Raw genomic sequence first — 11,296 nt, 5'->3', positions numbered from 1 at the left:
GACAAATCTAAACAAAGGTTTGCAAAAAGATTATAGATCTAGATATAGATGTTTTCGTAAAGTCTGAATGGATTTTGTCAAGTGGGGGTTAGGTTATATGATGATTGTACGTGCATACATTTGACACTTTTGAAAAAATAAAACATGGTTGGATTTACAGCAAACTTGCGTAAGGAGCATTGGCAAGGACCTATAAGCATGGTTTTGCAAATATGCCAGTGTTTTATTATCAGACAAGTGTCATAATGTAGCTACAAAAAATAGCGGTATACCTTTAGTGACTATGGGGTAGCCTGTGGCCGTGGGCAGTGGCTAGATTGTCCGGGTCATGGAATAAGGTCATGATCCAGACAATCTAGCTACTGGCCATGACCACTAGGGACAAAACATAGGATTAAAGTGGCCATGTCCACCTGGCACTGGCTTTGTGGTAAAGTTATTCGAAATTAGGATAGATCTGAAAGGGAAGAAAAATGTGCTTGTGGTAATATGGTCATAGGGTTCTCTTTTTGCCTTCTGCAGGCTGCCATGGAAAGCGAAGAGTGGCCCTGTATGGAACCCTCGCCTTCCGTTTCCATGGTGGCCATCTTTTTTAGCACCCCGGGTTCCCGCTTTGGGAACCTAGGGTGCTAATGGCCTACATCCCCCATTTTAGGGGCTGGAATGGGGGAATAATGGTCCAGAGACCTCATTATCCACCCTTGCTTTGCTTGGGCGGATAACTTGAGCTGCTGGGCTGGTATTCACCGTTCCAGTCCGTGGAACAGAGGATGAACGCCACAATAGTCCCATTAGCATAACACAAAATGCAAATGGCAATGTTGGAAAATCTTATTGAGTCTATGTACTTTAATGAGAACTATAAAGTAGATGGACTCTATGCATGTTTTTTAGTTCTATTTTTTAACTGTGAAAGGTGGTTCCTAAAGGAATATGTCTTTTGTTGTTATTGGATGTATGTATTTTTTTTGGCAGGAGATCTGAGAACGAAAGGTGGGGAGGGAAATGAGAGAAGAGGAACCAAACAATAATATGGAGGGGTAGGTGGACAAGGGAAAATGTTGCGCTTGTGTTATTTCTAAGGTAGGGGGCAGTGTTTCTCATGCTTCTTGATTACAGCAGCGGCAGTGGCTCTTGGGGAGGAGGGATGGCATTTGCTGATGCCATTTTAAGATAAATAGCAGTTTTGCTAAAAGTATGTACTGTGTACTAGATTGTTAATGGATGAGTAGGAAAAGGTGTTGGAGCGGTGCAAGGGACATTTTGAAGTTGAAAGTTCCTAGATCAGTAGAAAATGCAGTTCTGAACTGTCCACAAAGCAGAGATCTTATCGTGAAGTGCGGACGGGTTCTCGGACATGTCATCATGCCACACGCCAGCGTATAGTCATGTGGCACTGTCCGGAAGGTCCGCTATGAAGTCAGATGTTCGTAGACGGCTACGGATGCAAAACTAGTTGAATTAGTTGCAAAAAGTGTATAGAAGTGTTAAAAATGAGTTCAGAAGGTGGGAAATGGGAGAGTTTTAAGATGACACTTTGTAAATGGGACACAAATATTGCTATATTGGGTAAGTATAATATTAGTAAGTTGTAGGAAATAGCATGCACTGGTAAAAACCCAGGAAATTCACTGAAAAAACTTTGTTAAAGGGGCGTTATGGTTAAGTTGCAATAATAAAAACCTATGAAATTCAATGAAAAAACGTTCTTAAAGGGACGTTATAGTTAAGTTGCATTAATAAAAACATATACAATTCAATGAAAAAACTTTGTTAAAGGGACGTTATGGTTTCAAGTAAAACCGAAAAACTGTAGAAATTCGCCAGCAGAGATCTTATTGTGAAGTGCGGACGGGTTCTCGGACACATCATCATGCCGCGCATCAGCGTATGGTCATGTTGCACTGTCCAGAAGGTCTGCTATGAAGTTAGATGTTCGTAGACGTCTACGGATGCAAAACTAGTTGAAATAGTTCCAAAAGGTGTATGGAAGTGTTAAAAATGATTCCAGAAGGTGGGAAATGGCAGAGTTTCAAGGTGACACTTTGTAAATTGGACACAAACATTGCTTTATTGGGTAAGTATGATATTAGTAAGTTGTAGAAAAATAGCATACACTGGCAAAAACCTATGAAATTCACTGAAAAAACTTTGTTAAAGGGACGTTATGGTTAAGTTGCACTAATAAAAACCTATGAAATTCAATGAAAAACTTTGTTAAGGACATGTTATGGTTAAGTTGCACTAATAAAAACCTTTGAAATTCACTGAAAAAACTTTGTTAAAGGGACGTTATGGTTATGTTGGACTAATAAAAACCTATGAAATTCAAAGAAAAAACTTTCTTAAAGGGACGTTATGGTTTCAAAGAAAATCGAAACCCCCCAGAAATTCACCAGTCATGGTAAGCCAAACAACCATAACTCAAGCCACCACCGTGCACTGCTAAGACTAACACCCAAGACATCAAAGATGACATCACAAATGTTATTGATGACATCACGTCTCAGGGGTTTTCTGGTCCTGTGGTCGGGTCTATCATGAATGCTCTTCGACCCTCTACTCTGAAGACGTACGGCAGGCATTGGGGCCATTTCCAGGACTGGTGTGGACGGTCTGGGATCTCTCCCTTGCGTTCTGGCCTCCCCGCTATCCTTCAATTCCTCCAGGAGGGGTTTGACAAGGGCCTGTGTGGTTTCCACGCTTCGCTCTCAATGGGCCTCCATTAAAGTCCTTTTGGGGGACTCTGATGGTCACTTGGATGGGGAGGTGTTGGTGGGGAAGTTGCTGCGGGGTCTTTCTTCTTCCTGGCCTTGTACTTATAAAAGGCTTCCCCCTTGGGATCTCCCTCTTGTCTTAAAGTTCCTTCAAGGGCCTCCATTTGAGCCCAATTTCGAGATTGCTATCAAACATCTGACGCTGAAGACTGCCTTTCTTATCGCCATCGCTTCTGCCCGTAGGCTTGGGGAGATTGGGGCTATGTTATGTTACCCCACATTCCTGAGAGTTCTGAAGGGCTCTGGTGCTGAGGTGTGATCCGAAGTTTCTCCCTAAAGTTGTTTCTTGGTTTCACACCTCTCAGGATCTGGTTCTCCCTGTTTTTTTTCAGGAGCCGCAAACGCCAGAACAGGTGTCTTGGCATAACATTGATGTGCGGCAGGCAGTGTTGGAATATTTGGCTAGGACTGCCCCTTTCCGCCAATATGATAACTTTTTGGCACGGCTGGTGCTGGGTGTAAGGCCTCAGTGGTTTCCATTAGCAGGTGGATCTGTGTCGTGAACTCCATGGCCTATGTGGCTTCTGGCCTGCCCGTGCCTGCGCACGTTCAGGGGCGGTCCACCATGGGTTTGGCGGCTTCCTGGGCTGATGCTAGGGGGGTTCCTCTGCAGGAGATTTGTAGGGCTGCCACCTGGGCTGATCAAAGCACTTTCATAAACCACTATAGGTTGACCACTATAGGTTGAATGTCTCCCTCTCGAGAGTTGGCTCCTTCATGGTTGAAGTTGTGTCTTTGGGGATGTGAATTTGGAGTTATTAAAGTTGTGTGTTTTTCTGCACTGTTTTTGGCTCTGTGACTCATTGGGGCCTTTTCCCTGTTGCTGCTTTGGTATACCTCATGAGGTAAGTACTGGGACGAGGAAGAGAGGACGTGGAGGTTATGCTCTGATTACTTACTGGTAATCTTCATTACTCCTAGTCCTACTCTTCCTGGTCACATTACTGATGACCCTCCTCTCCCTCCCTGCGGGGACGGTCCCATGCTCTGCCTTGGTTATATATACACTGGATGACGTGGTTGAAGGGGAGGAGTTATAGGGGATAGTAAAAATAAAAGAAGGTCCTGTGTCAGAGGCAGGGCCCTCATGATGTAAGTACTATGACGAGGAAGAGCAGGGCTATGAGTAATGAAGATTGCTAGGAGGTAATGAGAGCATTACGAGTGATTAGCATTTGGAAAAGTCACAAATTGCGATTTGCAAATGTGGGCTACTATTTTACCCAAGGCTATCTTTTGTCTCTGTCCGACCTGGTGGAATCTTCCCGACTTTGCTTTCCGCCACTTTATTTTCCGCCACTGTTTGCAGCTGGGCTCAGACTGAAAAGCTCTGCCATTTTTCGAAGGGATACAGCTTTTTACTTTCAAGTGCAACACAAAGGCACAACGCCTCTCAAGGCTGTTAGAGATTTGATACCTTCATTGTGTGTCTCTTGTAAAAATACAATGCAAAAATGTACAAGGCCAAGTCTTGTCAGACTATTCCCCACACCAACAATTCACCGATCTGTGTGTTGGAAAACAGCAGGTACAGGCGGCAAAAACAAAGCTGCATGTAAAAGCTAGAGGCGGATCGTGAAAGTGTAAGAATTTAAGAAAGCGGCTTGGGCCCTCATTATGTGGCCAAACAATGGGCATGGGGTGGGGAAAAAGCGTGCCAATATGGTAAAGCAATGGGGGAAGGGGTTTGGCCCAGTGGCATAACACAAAATGGGGTGGCCCCTGCAAAATGTGTGGGGAACCTGGGGCATCCCACAGAGAAATGCACACGTCTTGGGCTAATATGGAGTCCCTGAACAGCGGGGGATGCCCGTCTCCTCGGGTGCACTGGGGGTGTCCTCCACACACCAGGCTAGGCCCTAGGGAAACTGCTCAGTAGCAGCATGAGGGAGGAGGGCGAGGCAAAGGGCAGCTGGGTATAGGCGGTCCTGAGAAGATGTAACTAAGTAGTGGGTGTTCAGGGTGCTAGCAACGGTAGGGAACAGCTTTAGGGTAGCTGGGGGCATGGGGGCAGGAGCTAGAAATGCATATATGCAGTGGGAGGGCATACACAGCTGAGATGGCTAAGGAGTGGAGACACAGTTTTTTGGGGGGTAGCAGGTGATAGGCGAGAGCATTTTTGCTGTTGCCTCTCTACTTGGAACTATGCTTGTGTCGCTTTCATGTTTACAGAAAATTTGCTCTGACTCTGGAAACATCCAAGACCCTGTTCTGCTCTGGCACAAGTCCTGTTGAGGTTTCTGTAGAAGTTCAAGGAATCATATGAAAATAGAGACTGCAATAATGTCGAAGCCCAATATACCGAAATTCGAAAACCTCATTTTACCACATATATATGTGGGGGAGTGCGTTAAGTAAACATAAAAGGTGAAGGGGTATTGGAGGGGCAGGGGTTGGGTTAAGTAAATATAAAAGGCGAAGGAGTATTGGAAGGGCTGTGGGGGTCTTCCCCTGCATATATATGTGGTAAATAGGGAGGTTAAGGAGCCAACATATAAAGTCAAAAGTAATGTAATGCAGTATGGCATTTGTATAGATAGCCTTGGCTTTATTGCCATTGGTACGGCCTCAAAGCGATGTAGGTGAATGCCGTTGGAGGACCGAGGTCTGAGGTATGAGGGATTAGTCCAGGGAGTTCAGAATGCATGTGTGCATGTAGCCAGTACGAAGGTAGGTAGGGGTGGCTAAGTCCCTGCTAGCAATCCAAGCAGAACTGGCTTGTGGATGGGTGTTGTGAGGGCTGTCCAGAGAGTATGCAAGTGAAGGAGACCATCGCTTTGGCAGTGACAAGGGCTGGACCCATTGATAACACCACCCGTTTCCTCACTGTCTCTGATCCCACCACTGCTAATACTTGGTCTATCTTTCCAACATATACCGAGGAAACCGTCCTAACGGCTATTGGAAACATCAAGTCATGCGCTCCCTCAGATGCTATTCCTTTACGGGTTATGAAAGATATTGCCCCTGATCTGCTATCAGAGATTACTAAAGCTATTAATGACTCCTTTCAAACAGGGTCTGTCCATCTCACTTCTCCCTTTTCTGGCTAAACATCTGAAATCATTGGTGACCCCCCTACTATACACTTTTCTAGAATCTTCTGATCTTCTGGACCCAGTTCAGTCCGGGTTCCGTCCCGGTCGTGGCACAGAGAATGTTCTGGTCACCGTTTTTTAATGATATGACCAAGCTGGTTGATGCAGGTGGAGTGGGTGCCCTGATTTTGTTAGACCTGTCAGCAGCTTTCCACACGGTCGACCACTCCATCGTGCTATCTCGCCTTGCCCAGTTTGGTATATCTGGACAGCTAATAGCTTGGTTCAGTTCGTTTCTTGCGGACCGTACTCAGGCCCGCTCGATGCCCCCTTTTCTCTCTGCTCCTTGTCACCTCCTTGTGGAGTGCCCCAGGGCTCCTCTCTGTCACCTATATTGTTTAACATCTACATGTGGGCCCTTGTGTGTCTCATCTGCTCCTCCGGCATCAGTTGCTACTCCTGTGCTGACGACACCCAGATACGGATCAGGTTAGACCTTGATCAGACTGAGGTGCCGTTGTGCTTGCGGGGGTGCCTAACTGCTGTTGGAGATTGGATGAACCACAATGGGCTCAAATTGAATGGGGATAAGACTGAGGTGATGGTGGTGGGCTATCCCCCTGATCCCACACTCTGGGTGTTCTCCTTCTGGCCTTCTTCCCTGGGACCCCTGCCAACTCCGGTTAATAAAGTGAAAAACGTGGGTGTCGTCCTATCTGCATCCTTGTCTATGGACCAACAAGTCTCTGTGATCTGTCAGGCTGGTCATTTTCAGCTGAAAATCCTGAGGAGAGTATTGCCTCTGATCCCGGCCCCACTGCACCCTCCTGTGGTTGCTGCCATGGTTCTATCACAAATAGACTATTGTAACTCCCTGTATCTAGCCCAACCCAAGGGCCTGATTAAACTGCTGCAGCGGCTGCAGAATTTGGCCCGCAAGGGTAGCAACAGGTTCCCCTTTTGGAACTCACATCTCCCCTTTGTTACAGAACCTGCATTGGCTCCCTGTGGCTCAACGGGTTGAATTTAAGGCCTTGTGTATTGTACACCGTGCCCTTCATGGTCAGGAAGCAGAATACCTTCAAGCCAAGTTTATGCGTTATCACCCCACTCGTGACCTTTGCTCAGCCACTTCCGAACAACTTGTTGTGCAAAAGCACAACAGACTGGGTTGGCGGCCAGGCCTTCTCTATTGCTGCAGCAGTTCTGTGGAATAATCTCCCACTTACCATCAAGAAAACCTCCAACTATCTGGAGTTTAGAAGGCAGGTTAAAACCTACCTATTTTGAATTTTCATGGGGCTGTCTCCATCTCTCTTAGTGCTATGATGCCTTCGGGCGACCGTGCCTTTTATAAGAATTATTAACATAACATAACATAACATTATGTGTCCAGCTAGACCGAATTGTATTGTGGGACATAGCTGCATTCTAGTGGCAGAGGTGATGTGCGATATGAGATCATGTAGCAGGTGATTGCAGATATTTGCGGGTGGGTGGCCGTGCCTTTGGGAGGGATACAGCTATCTTTCATTGAGATGGATTGCGAAATGTACCCAAGAGTCATGGCTAATTACTTGTTTCATTGATGGATTGCTGGTCCTGCCGTGTGGGTTGATGGTAATCCATCCTGCGTGCACTCTGCACTTTCTTGGAGTCTCCTCAATTGACTCACTGATGCCCCCCCCCCCCACCTGCCTGGGTGCAAAGTTCACCTGAGAAGTAGGTCAGACAAGATGCAGGTGGGAAGCGCCAGGTGTTATGTGCCTTCCATAAGGCGAGGTGATCCTCAATGCAGCGGATGCTAAGAGGGATGGAGTTCCATATTGTGGCTGCTTGGGCGGAGAAGAAGGATCCCCTATTCTGGTGTATTTAGCGGAAGGAATGACCAAGAGGAGAGCTGTGCCTGAGCTTAAGTTTCTGTTTGGTCTGTTTGGGGGGGCTGTGTTGTAGATATTCTGGACCTTTGTGGTTGAGAGCATGGTGGGTGGTGCACATAGTCTCGAAGGTGGACCGTCGCGTGACAGAGAGCCAGTGCAGGACATGGAGGGCGGGTGTAATGTGCTCTTGAGGGCATAGTGACAGGACAAGCCTGGCAGCAGTGTTTTGGACTCTTTGTAGTTTTCTGAGTTGAGATGCAGGGGCACCCAGGTACAGTGAGTTGGCATAGTCTAGGCGAGAGAGGACGTTAGTCGTGAGTGCAGCAACTCTATGAGAGTAGGTGAGTTATGGGAAGATGTGTTGGAGAATGAAAAAATGTAGATGAAAACATTACTTAGCCCTGGTAATGTTCTTTCTACTGGATGTTCTTCCCACGGTTTCCTCATCCCTGAAACACACTGACATCAGGCCTGCAGCCCAGCAGAGGGCACCACCTCAATACAGAGTATGTCTCAAAAGAAACAAGGCTTGGGGTAATTAACTCCAAAAGCATGAGTCCAACACTCCTTATCTGCCTGAATAGCGGCAACTGTTCATGTTGTGCATGCTAGGGACTGAATTGTCTTTTAGCTCTTGAGTTACGTATCTTTTCATTATCCAACTCAGTGTTGAGTACATCAACAGAGCAGGACAAAAGAATGAATGGCCCGTCAAAACATTCAAAGCTAATCTGCAGATGCGTATGCACAGACTCTGCAGCGGGAACATTATACCAATTTTCCTAACTAAAATAAAAATGCTGACTTTAAAATCCAGAATCTGTAATGAAGTCTCACACCCGGACATTAGACTGTTTTTCAAGAGTCATCTATAAGTCAAAACTATTGCTTTGGAGTACAGCTAGCAGGGAGATGCAATACGAGGAGGAACACCCACCCAGCTCTTGTGTTTTGTTTGGATTTGTACAGATCCACTGACAGCCAATGCAGGGCCGTGCTGATCCCTATAGCTATTCCCACCCTATACCTGCCCCACTCCACCCCAAAATACTTCCTCCTAGGAACTCTAGAAGCTAGCTCTAAAAGCAATAACATCAAACATTGGTCTGCTGCTGTTGTTCCTAAGCAGTCAGCTCAAAGTCAATGGCTTAACTGCGGTATCAGGTAATAATGGCCCGTACATAATGTCACCGGGAAAAGCCATTGGCAACATTATATATGGTGACATTATGTATGGGTACGGGTTGCGGGGATGTCCCTTGCCCCCCTTTCAATGTAATAATGTCTCTGCCAAAAATAGTGATTTTTTTGTCAGGAGACATTTTTGCGGGGACGTTATTACATGGAACCGTAATTGCAGCTGTAAATGTGCTACTGGTGTAACACAAACGTCTTAAACAAGTGTACCTTCAGTCACTTGATTTGTAGCTATTCCTTGCACTGAAGTCTTGGTAAAAGCAAGCATGGCAGAGCTAGCATTTTTTACTTGTGTATAGGTGTTAGGCATTTGCCAGACACTGCTATCATACGCCCACTTGATCACACCATGTCCCACCCATTGCCATTTTATAGCCAGCTAATACCATTATGGCAGCGCCTGGCAAATGCTGATCCCATGGCCACATAAAAGCCAAAACTGCGGCCTTTGCCACTGCTTGTTTGATTTAGCTTGACCCTTGAGAAAGGAAGTGTGTTTTTCAGTTTTGGAAGGTCACTCCTTTGATGGCCTCTCTCCCCGTTTCTCACTTCTGCATTTCAGCCTTGCACACGTTCGTCTATCCTGACAGCTATTCTTACCACTTCCTCTGCGGTGTTTTCTCCGGCTTCCCTTCGTTTTCCTCTCTGAACGCCACTTCTGCTTTATGCCGTTACTTCTGACATTGGGCCACCTACCATTTATCTATGGGTATTTACTTTTACTATATCACCGCATTATGCCGCAGCACATCTACTTCAAACTGCCTTAGTGGAGCGTGAAATTCAGTTAAGTAGGCACGCTTGCTATCCTGCATTGTAAACTAGCTAAACGTCACGTGCTACATGGGGATACTGTGTGTTGATTGGTTGCTGCTCATAGGTTAACATTTGGAAGGGAGATTCACACTCGATTTACTCGCTCATGTTAATGCTGTTGTAAACTGGCCATGGGGAGGTAAAACGTAAAAAACTCTTTTACGCCTGCAAGACATGTTGATCGTGATGTCCTGGACAGAGCAAGCACTGAGGGGAAAATCTGCATGCATTTCCCTGCTCTATGCAAAGAATCTGACAGTCTCTCCACCAGGGGAGCCCATTTATGAATTTCGGGGGAGGGTGGGGGAGGGGGAGGTGCCCAAATGTAGGAAGTGACATCACCAGCAGTTATATGATCGCATTTGCACATAGTCGCCAACTTGGTGCGAGGGGGGTTGTGTTGTGGCCTGCCACCGGACTAAACCATAGTTGCTTGGGGATCACCCCAACCCAGCAGTCTCAGCACTGGGATCACCCAGGCTGAGCTGCTCGCATAGGCCGCGATCACGCGGTAAGAGGCCCCATCCCAGAAGGGACACAGACACGAGTTGCCGCTTCCTGGGGTTCTGCTGCACTGCCGTCGCCGTGCCAGCAGAGCCCCTTTTATTATTAAAGCGAGCGTCATGACGCAGTCATGACACGCACACGGCGGGGACCACTAGACCAACACACAACATCCCTCCTTTATTATAAACAAAACATAACAAAACACCACTGCAAACGGGAACTCTCTACTGGGTTACACGTGGTGCATTCTAGTCCGGGCACCCACGTGCCCCTAGATCATCACAGCAAACAATGGGTGCATTCTAGTCTGAGCACCTCTTAACGGCTAATAAAAAGGTAACCATTTACCACTGCAAACAAACAAGTGTGTTCTAGTCCGCACACGACGGGGCCCGACGACGGGCTGTGGGAGTTCAGAAGATTCCAGGATCAAAGTGGCCACTGGCGCTGCTGCAGGACAGGAAGAATACATTCTCTTCATCTTCCTACTCTCCGGCATCGTAGCATATTCCCCTGGAACCTTCAGCCACCTGGACCGCCGCCCTCTGGGGTTCTTTCTCCCCTTCAGCGCACTCCCTCCCGGTGTCGCCGCCATGCTGGCTGGAGTTGGGGCGAGACACACCCGTGCGAAGTGATCTGTTTTCCCGCACCTTCCACAGATGTGTCCTTTCACCAGGCAGTCCTGCAGGTGTGGAAGATCCCACCTGCATTGATGACACATGGTGGCATTGGGGGTCTCTCCTTGGCCAGTCTCCCCTCCTCATCGGTTTTCCTCCTTGCCACTTGCCGACAGCTGCTACCTCCTCGATTTGTACTCGCTGCATGGAGGCCTCCAATTTGAGGTGGTGTCTCGAAGAGTCCATGACTGAGGCATGCACCTCTGCCAGTTCCTGGGCTCGACCGAGGTCTAGTATGCGGTCGAGGGTCAGCGTCAGGTCCCTCAGGACTTGTTTGCGTAACTTCGAGGAGCTACATCCGTAGATGATCTGCGCTCTGATCTCCTCCTCCTCGAAGTTCACCAGGTCGCAGGACAGTGCAATGCCGGGCAGCTTCCCATGGAATGCATCGAGGCTCTCCCCTT

This window comes from Ambystoma mexicanum, chromosome 1p (genome assembly GCF_040938575.1).
Source record: "Ambystoma mexicanum isolate Mex_15411 chromosome 1p, UKY_AmexF1_1, whole genome shotgun sequence".
Lineage (NCBI taxonomy): Eukaryota > Metazoa > Chordata > Amphibia > Caudata > Ambystomatidae > Ambystoma > Ambystoma mexicanum.
This window is presented reverse-complemented; position numbering follows the sequence as displayed.